The sequence below is a fragment of the Pollicipes pollicipes genome, unplaced genomic scaffold (assembly GCF_011947565.3).
Source record: "Pollicipes pollicipes isolate AB1234 unplaced genomic scaffold, Ppol_2.1 Scaffold_6686;HRSCAF=7923_pilon_pilon_pilon, whole genome shotgun sequence".
Lineage (NCBI taxonomy): Eukaryota > Metazoa > Arthropoda > Thecostraca > Pollicipedomorpha > Pollicipedidae > Pollicipes > Pollicipes pollicipes.
In genome coordinates this window covers 42,220,270-42,228,845 of record NW_023596921.1, presented here as the reverse complement: position 1 = coordinate 42,228,845, position 8,576 = coordinate 42,220,270, and the positions used below count along the sequence as shown (strand labels likewise).

The window sequence follows — 8,576 nt, the reverse complement described above, 5'->3', positions numbered from 1 at the left end:
GGTGCAAGAGGCCCCCTGACCAACATTCCAGGTCACGGCCCCGTGGGCGGAGGCCGTCCTTTCCGTGACCTAGTGCCAGTCCTTCGGACAGTTCGGGCCCCTGCTCTTGGCCCACTCGGAGCCCTTACCAACACAGAAATCTCTCATACGTACTGCGGGCCCCTGGCCGTCGCAGGTGGCCCGTCGTTAACTCAGGGGCCCCAACCAATTTAAATCACGGGCTTGGCCCTATCACTGCGTGGGAAGTGGCCTGTCAGGCCCAGACTAACACGAAACCGAATATTCTGTACTGGGGAAAGGCCCCGCAGCCCTAAGCCACTTAATGCGACCTCCGGCCAAGTCTTCGGGCATTTAAATCGGGTCTTCTTCTTGAATCTTCGGTCCCGGAGGCCCAAGGGGCCAGACGGAACCTAAAGTGGGAGGTACGTGCCCACCGTGCCTTCCTCACCTGCTTGCGCCATTGGGCTGATGCTAATGACGTTGCCCCTCGCGCTATTTTCACTTCTCCGCGGAACGCTTCCGCCTTGAAAGCATGTGGACCAGGCCTGCCTGTAAGCTGAGGAGCGGGCTGGGAAAAGTAAGACCAAACGTCAGGCTGATTGCTGGATTGCAGGGGATTGTCACAAGTGATTGCAGGGGATTGTCACAAGTAATTGTTCCGACGCTGGGACGGTGATGCGAGCAGATTTTGCTAAACATATTTCAGTTGTCAATGTGCAGCCTGGACTTTTGCCTCCGTTGTCGTGGTAGCCACCTCCCTGTTTCTTCGCATGCGCTCGCCGCCTACCTCGATGCACCGCCTTCAGCGCGCATGACTCAGCCGTGCCCTCGCCGTACCATCATGACAGGCGGCAGCGTTTTGAGTCACCGGGCAACGGCAGGCCGGCTTGCCACCCGCACGTGCCAATCTAGTGAAGCCATGTTTTTTTAATATCTTTTTAGCACATTTGCATCGATTCATCCGTCTTCCTCCAAATTCGTTAGCCGCGTCGCTCTGGTAATGGCAAAGGGGTTGGAAATTCGGAACAGTTTGGAGTGTGTATTGGGAAAACGACAGATAGCAACTGATGATCGCATTACCAAAAGCTCATCTCAGAGCAGTAGGCTGTGTTCGTAGCAGGCCTCACATTGGTAGAGTAAAAATCAAATGCCATCAAAGCAAAGTCAACAGCATTATATTGTCAGACTGCTCTATTGCTCTCTGCCGTAGGGACCTTAAGGGCCTGCAGTGTAGCAAATTGAATTTATCTATCCATATGCATTATTTATTTGTATTTTTGTTATTGTCCCATTTGTGAACCAATAACGGATTCACGTCAATATCTTGGGCTATGATGTAGTTAAAACACGGGTTTGGCATTTTTACTACGAAAGACGATTTTATTTGTTACCACGATCACCAGTGTTTGTTTCCATTCCTAGAAGTCCAAAAATGTCATTTTTAAGTCCTCACATGTCACCGCCGTTAACTGAATAGCCACACAAAAGCGATACTGACCCTTAGAATCGCTGAAAACGAGATTTATCTGAATTCACATAAAGGAAATTCAGACGGACTCCGCCCCCCCCCCCCTTCTTATAAGAAGCAGCCGCGTTAAATTCGGCTTTAAATGCTGTGCTGAGGTGCAGACATGCATCAGCTGACTGCCAAGGGCATGCTTGGTTGACAGACCACGTGAAAATCACCTGTTACAGTTCTGTTCTATTCAGAACTGTTCTGTTCATACAGTTCTGAGGCTTAGATCTATTTATCCATGCATAAACATGGACCATGTGTTTTAAAAGCGTTCGTTGTTTTTAACCATCATTTCATCTAAATAACACCATCACGACACTTCAATGGCGACGGCAAAGGATCGGGAACCAAGACGGCGACATGGATCATCAACAAGTTCTGAGGTGAAATAACATTTTCCTGATCATGATTCCACCGGTGCTCATGAAAAATCTCTGAAGCGGGCTGACGTGACGCGGTGAGCTTCCTGCGGCTGAATCTTGTTGCGACATTTCCAACTACGTTGTGCAGAGCGGGGGATCCCGCCGTTCCCTGACTGAGCGCTGGCCAGGGGGGGGGGGGACCACGGGGCCAGGACCGCGTACCGTGAAGTGAACCGTCATTAGAGCTGGACGCCGTGAGCGCTGGTCGAACGGCGGGAGGAATGGGGTCGGCCCGGTTCCCGGTCCCGGTCCCCCTAGAAACCCATTCCCCACTGTACAAAGCGACGCGTCTCGGCAGTCGCACAGCAAAGCAGCAAGGAAGCTCCAGCTGCGACGAGCTGTCTGGGGCAAGTGTCGTCTGCACAGGTGAGCACAGGTGAGCTAGCACTGCCCGTGTCGTCTAACGCTGCACAGGTGAGCACAGGTGAGCTAACACGGCACGCGTTGTCAGACACGGCACAGGTGAGCTGGCGGCGCATGCTGACCGGTGGGCATCATTGCTCTTACGATTGGAGCCATACAGTTAAGCAAAAGAGGACAACATGCGCGTGCAGATCCGCAAGGGATTGGTGGCCTGTATCTTGCTTTAGCTAGTGGGTTGCTCCAGATGTGTTTTTTTCTCTTGTATTGATTCGGTCATAATTTACCGAGCAACTACGTAAGTTGCGCAGCACGCACTCCTTGCGCACTGATTAATGAAATGAACTAGGATCACCTCGAGCGCAGCAACTGCACATTGGCCATTGTTCCATAGAGCTTTCCAAAGTGTTCAGGGATCCCAGATGTCGGGGATGGAGAGCAGCAAGGCACTTGTGGAGATATTCTCTGAGAACAGCTCAGGTGCCCGAAGCACGTGCAGGCAAACAAGGCGAGAAAATCGTAATGTTTTTTAGATGTTTTTTATGAAACCGTCCATGGAAGCCTGATGTCACGGCACCTCGAGGCCGCGGCCTTCCCTGACGAAAATCTGGCGTGCGTCTGCGTAGGCCCAGACCTTTTCAGATCGTTTGTTTAGCTGACAGTCGCTGTCAAGGTGCGGTGCCCGCTACATGCAGTTTCACCAAATATACCGTGTGCAACAGATCTTTATGACCTGGCGTCTTGAAGGTGTGAAATTGTTATACTTATGGTTAATAAAATCGGCACCTTAGAGCCTTCTAGCAACTAGACGAGGTCACAGTTCCATTGGATAAAATCCTAGGTTGCCGTCAGCTTATCCCACAAAACTACAATATAACAAAAAAGGTCCAGAAACGTTATTGGTTATATGATGATAACGATAACCGGAGTTCATTATTAAACATCGACATTTCGTGGGATCGTTGAGCTTCTTGCCAACCACGCATACTGTGTGATGATGCTTGAGCCCATGACAGCGAATTAACCGCGCTTCCTTTGGCCGGCAGGATGTTGACCCGTTGCCTGCTGCTGTGCGCCCTGGTGGCCACCGTCGCACCGGCCCCACAGAGTCTGCTGAGTCCTGGCAAGACTCCGCTCAGTCTGCTGGCGGGCTCCAGCCTGACCCAGGTCCCCAACTTCCCCGGGTTCCAGCCGTTCCCCAAGGTGCCCGTCAGCGCGCCGCGCCCGGCGCCCTGGCCGACGTGCCCGGCCTGCCACAGAGCCTGGAGCGGCAGGCGGGCAACGTTGCGCGAGGAGCCGTCAACAGCGCATTCGGCGTGGACGGAACACCGGGGTCGGTCGGCATCAGGGTGTACCAGTCGCCTAACGATCGCTTCAAAGCAGAGCTCGGCTTCGCCAGCGACTTCAGTGGAGGAAATTCGGCTGGCTTCGCACTCAGTTATTATTTTAAGTAGGCCCGTACATGGAAATTGAATGTAATAACATCCTAATAACATCCGCAGGCCATCTGGACGAGCTGGGTGGCCCAGTCGAGCGACGCCGCTGGGCGCATGAGGCCGTTGCCGCCGGCCTGTCGCCTCGAGCCGCTACTGGCCGGCTCGGCCGGCACCTGCTGTGTTGTGTAGCTCACCAGCGGTGGCCAGGGGCGGTGAAGCAGGGAGGAAGCCAATGAAGCGCAGTGTTGTGTAGCTCACCAGCGGCGGGCAGAGGTGGGACACTGGGGGGAGGGGGGGGGGGGGGCGAGGGGTAGTGCCCGAGGGGCTGTTGTTGAGGGACGTGAAGAATTTTGTGAAGCTTCTACCGGCGTATATTGTGTGTAGGTATGTAATGATGTCGCTCAAGCCTCTATTGATGTGGATGAGCCGTGGCATATTGGATGGCAACGACGACAACAGGTCATACCATGTAAATCATAATCCCACAGAATGCAATGAGATAGTTTTGTATTCTAAACAGTTCGCAATCTAAAATGTCTTAGGGATACCAGATCTGAGCAAGAAAGGCCTTTTGCTTCCAATCTTGGGACGTTCAAGCAGTTGTTATGTTAAGGATAATCAAGCCTTGATATATATATATATATATATATATATATATATATAAATGCCTGTATATATATATATGCATGTGTACATGCATATATGGCGGACATATGATTTAGAAATATGTATACATATACACGTGTATAGCCATATGTATGTATATGTATGTGCATTTGTTTCATATGTTCGACAAAACGGTACCACCTGACACACTGGAGGTCGATTTTTTTGAACGTAACAAACCACTTGTAACACATATCATCACATCATCACACATCAACCATAAGTCTGATCTTTTCGTCTCGCAACGAAACTGGGGTCAGTTACGTTTATACCTAAACTGCTGCATTTCAGAGCTTCCTGGTGATGAGTTTCACTAGGCGTGCGATGTCTTCAGAGACTAGCGAAACTCTGAGCCATGACAGGAAAATTATCGGTAATGGAAGGTTGACTGAATGGCAATTTTCACGTCAACAGTCAATACCAAAAGCGAAGCAAAATTGTTCTCGCTGGCATGCCCCGTTTGACAAGAAAGCTGAACGCGATCCTGGCAAGCCGCAGCCGTGTGGAAACATCGCAGTGCACCGCACGCATCTGTATCCCTTCGATGTGTTTTCGAGGATTAATTCCAATGGGAGCGAGCGATGGGAAAACTGACCTATTGAGACAAAATACACATTGAACAGCTTTATAGTGTACTAGACAGGTTTGATCTTTTTGTAGGTGCCAGAACAACAGTTGTGCTGCTCAATGGCTTGGAGTGATCACTCAGGAAACTCTTATTGAGAAAGAGTGCTTTCTGAACTGGCCCTACTGAAGATACCGTGACGTTGAAAAGCGCCGCCAGTATGGTCAGAGGCACTCACATTGTATGATGGATGGTGCGCTCTCGTGCGGTGCCAGTTGTTGGGTTGTCTGCCCGCCGAAGGCAGTGTATCTGGGCCCAAGAATTTGCCAATTATGGATGGAAACAGCACGTGCTGATGGCTTAAATCGTTGTTAATCGCCCAATTAAACGCTTAGGCGTCAAATCTTCCGGTGTGGCTCACGGAGGCGAAGTACTTAACACCTGCTCGACTGCTTAACTGAGTTGTAAACTGTCGGCAAGGGCCGTCGAGGTATAGCATAATGCCGTTGTGAGATTAGCACGATACTAGATTAGCACAACACTTTGTGGTTTGGCATGCTGCTATGCCCTGCCATGGCCGGTGGTCAAGCCACGGTGCGTAAATGATCCAGAACACGATATCTTCTCGCGCCGTGGTCGTAAGGGCGATTTTGCGGAATGCATCGGGCAATTGTTCTGTGATATAATAAAGAAACACCCAGTTGTGCACTGAATGGGCACGTGCGCCGATGCATCTCCGAAAGCCCGCAAAACCTGTCGTACGGGTAGCCGTGAGGATTTACCGATGCTTGCTCCATTCCACACAATAGCAAGACGCATCTTGTGTACGCCACGGCCCGACCTCGAGAGGTTGCGCCGCCAGTGTCGCGGAACACGTGACGACATTTAAAATTGTGGACGCAAAAGGTCTTCTGCTGAAAATGTCCGTCGTCACAACAACTGTCACGAGAATGTCGCGCTGCTCCCTTCCCCCTCCCCACAGCCCCGCTCCCCCCCCCTCAACAAATAGCGCCAACCCAGCGGCAGGTCAGCACAGTCGAGGGGTGCTCGATCAGGAGACAGGTACGTCTGGCCACGTCCCAGTCGGCCGCACGACAATCATCCGTTTCGTTTGTTGCCTTGGACCTCTCGTGCGCGAAATGTTTGTGAGTGTGTGTGTGTGTGTGCATTTGTACTATAGGTACAAATGCGCACACACTCACAGACTTTAGGAGCCTAGAGTCTATATCTAGGAGCGCGATGGAAGAACCGTACTGTCTTATGATGCAGAGAGGAATGGAGCACATGGCTACACCAGACGGATATGTGCGGGGTCACTGTCAGGAGTTTGGTATCGGGGTTAGGGGAGCTTAGGTAAAAAGCAATGTATAATTAATATTTATAGCAAATACAGGTGTAACGGGGGTCCGGACCGCGAATCCCCTCCCTTTCTTTTGGTTGCGCTTGTGCACAGGTATACGCGCAGACATCTTTTTTGCCTGCACCGTTTTCATTTATCCTGTGTTGATGTCTTGCGCAGAAGACGCATATCGCCCAGTCTGCTGGCTGCAACGTCTGTGCTGCTTGCCCACCAGGAGCGATGAGCCGCCTCCTGTTGCTGTTCTGCGTGCTGGCGGTGCTGGACTGGCCACCCTCGCTCCGGGAGATGACCTTCTGGGGTGCCGTCTGCACTGGCTTCCACAGTCCGCTCAATGTCGCCGCCACTCCTGTGCCAGAGCCCGATCCAGTGCCAGAGCCCGATCCGGTGCCAGAGCCCGATCCAGTGCCAGAGCCCGGTCCGGTCCCAGAGCCCGATCCAGGCGAGATAAAGGGGACGATCGGCGTGGATGATCGAGGTCAAGTCTCGGGAAGCGTCTCTGTGACATGGAGGTTCTAGCAGGTGTCAATGCAGAAATATCATCTCAGTCGTAACGCCATCTTAATAAGACTTTTATGAAGCAGCTGTTTCAAGAGCATGATGAAAGCGTCCTGGCCAGTTATGTGAGCGGATTCTGGTTCCGTGCTATCAAGTCATTATCAGTGATGCAATGCATTTGTAGTGCAAGAGAAGATTGAACATGCCACGCTGCTGATGAAACGCGTGTAGGAAGCTTACGACACAATAAACGAAAGGAGACAAGGCATACGGCAGTGGTCAGAAATAATCAGGTGGACAAAACGAGTATGAATCTTGTTTGATGCAAACTTCAGGACACGGCAGCTCCGCGGACGATTGGTGTACGCGCAGATAACAATCACTGCAGTAGCTATCATTAGATTTCTTGCTGAGTTGCATACAAGCATATTGATTCCATCCCTGTAATCCTCAGCGTGATGGTAAAAAAGAATCTTTCGTGAGTAGATGGCTTAGTTTTGTGAAAACCTCTAGAAGTTCGGCAAGTCCTAAGCTCTGAGTAATTTTGTTGTGATAGATATTTGTCGCAAGACATGCTATAACATATTGCATGACTTTGAGATGGGTGACAACATTTCATATCAAATGAAAGTTGTGTGGCATGAAGCGAAGAAAATGATCGACACTTTACCCAAACGCTTCAAGCAGGAAACAATGAACAAAGTCGGGGTCTCCACAAGAGACCCGGCTAAAAAGCTTGAGAATTCGTAAGACCTAATTGGCGAGCATGCTGAAGGATGTTGTGCCAAAAGTGACAGCAGGGCATAAGGAAACCCCAAGGAAGAGAGGAAACAGGCTGGCGCGCCACCTAATACCAGTCACCGACCGCCGAGAGGTCGTGATAAACCAAGAGTGTTATTTTACCTACGAAAGAGAACATTCTCGAAAATCACGACTTTTACACAGCTGGCATTCTCGCGAGTTTCCCATAAGTTTTTTAAACATTTTCTAGTGTGTTTTATCGCACGTTTTGTTGCAGTTGTTTTACTGCAAAAACAGACGTCTCTAGACCGCGAAACTTGCGAGAAGGAACTGGGTAAAAGAAGCAGCGAGTGCAAGACAAGAGACCATCCCCTTCATTAAATCTAAGTATACCAGAGGATGTTCTCTTTTGGCCGGAGCCAGAACTGGCTACATACCAATATGTTCAAAAAGTTTAATAGCTGCTAACCGAGAAAGGAATGCCAGGTATAGAGTAAGAACAAATATCGCGTACCGCCCCACCTACGCTCCATTAAGGACGTGCGACCTATGATAAAGGCCAGGAAGTGCGGAGGAAGCTCGGAAGCCGCGTAAGATAAACATCTGAGAATAAGGCTTCGTCAGGGCATCATGTCTCTGAGCTTGGAAGTGCTGTTAAACATGCTGCAAGGGCGTCATAGTGCGTGCGATGTGCAAACAGCCCTAGCCTGTGTGCACTCAATGCGTCTGTTGAGCGCAAGTGTTCACCTGCATCAGCTGCGATTGCTGTGTTGGGATGGTAATGCATGACTGTCTACGAACACTCAAGCTGCTTGGCTCATTTTGGCCTCGCCCGTTACCATTTGGCTTAGAAGCACGTATGTAGGGGCAAAATAACGACGAATTGAACAGATATTTATGGTTCAGTGACAAGAAAACTAGCTTAGATGTAACCTCGTTTCACCGACCCTTTCAAATATGGTAGCCTTTCCCGAGACACGATAATTATCTATGCCAATGTATATTTATCAAAGCA

General features: G+C 50.3%; 1 long non-coding RNA gene across 2 annotated transcripts; it reads left to right on the top strand.

The window, feature by feature from the left end:
* The first annotated feature begins 5,995 nt into the window (after window positions 1-5,995).
* On the top strand, window positions 5,996-7,088 carry LOC119107901 (uncharacterized). 2 transcript variants are annotated; one of them, XR_005095290.1, is made up of 2 exons: window positions 5,996-6,027; window positions 6,540-7,088. It is a non-coding gene; the product is annotated as an uncharacterized LOC119107901 (long non-coding RNA). The 2 variants fall into 2 exon arrangements; XR_005095291.1 differs by having other exon boundaries at window positions 6,003-6,027; window positions 6,485-7,088.
* The last annotated feature ends 1,488 nt before the right edge of the window (window positions 7,089-8,576 follow it).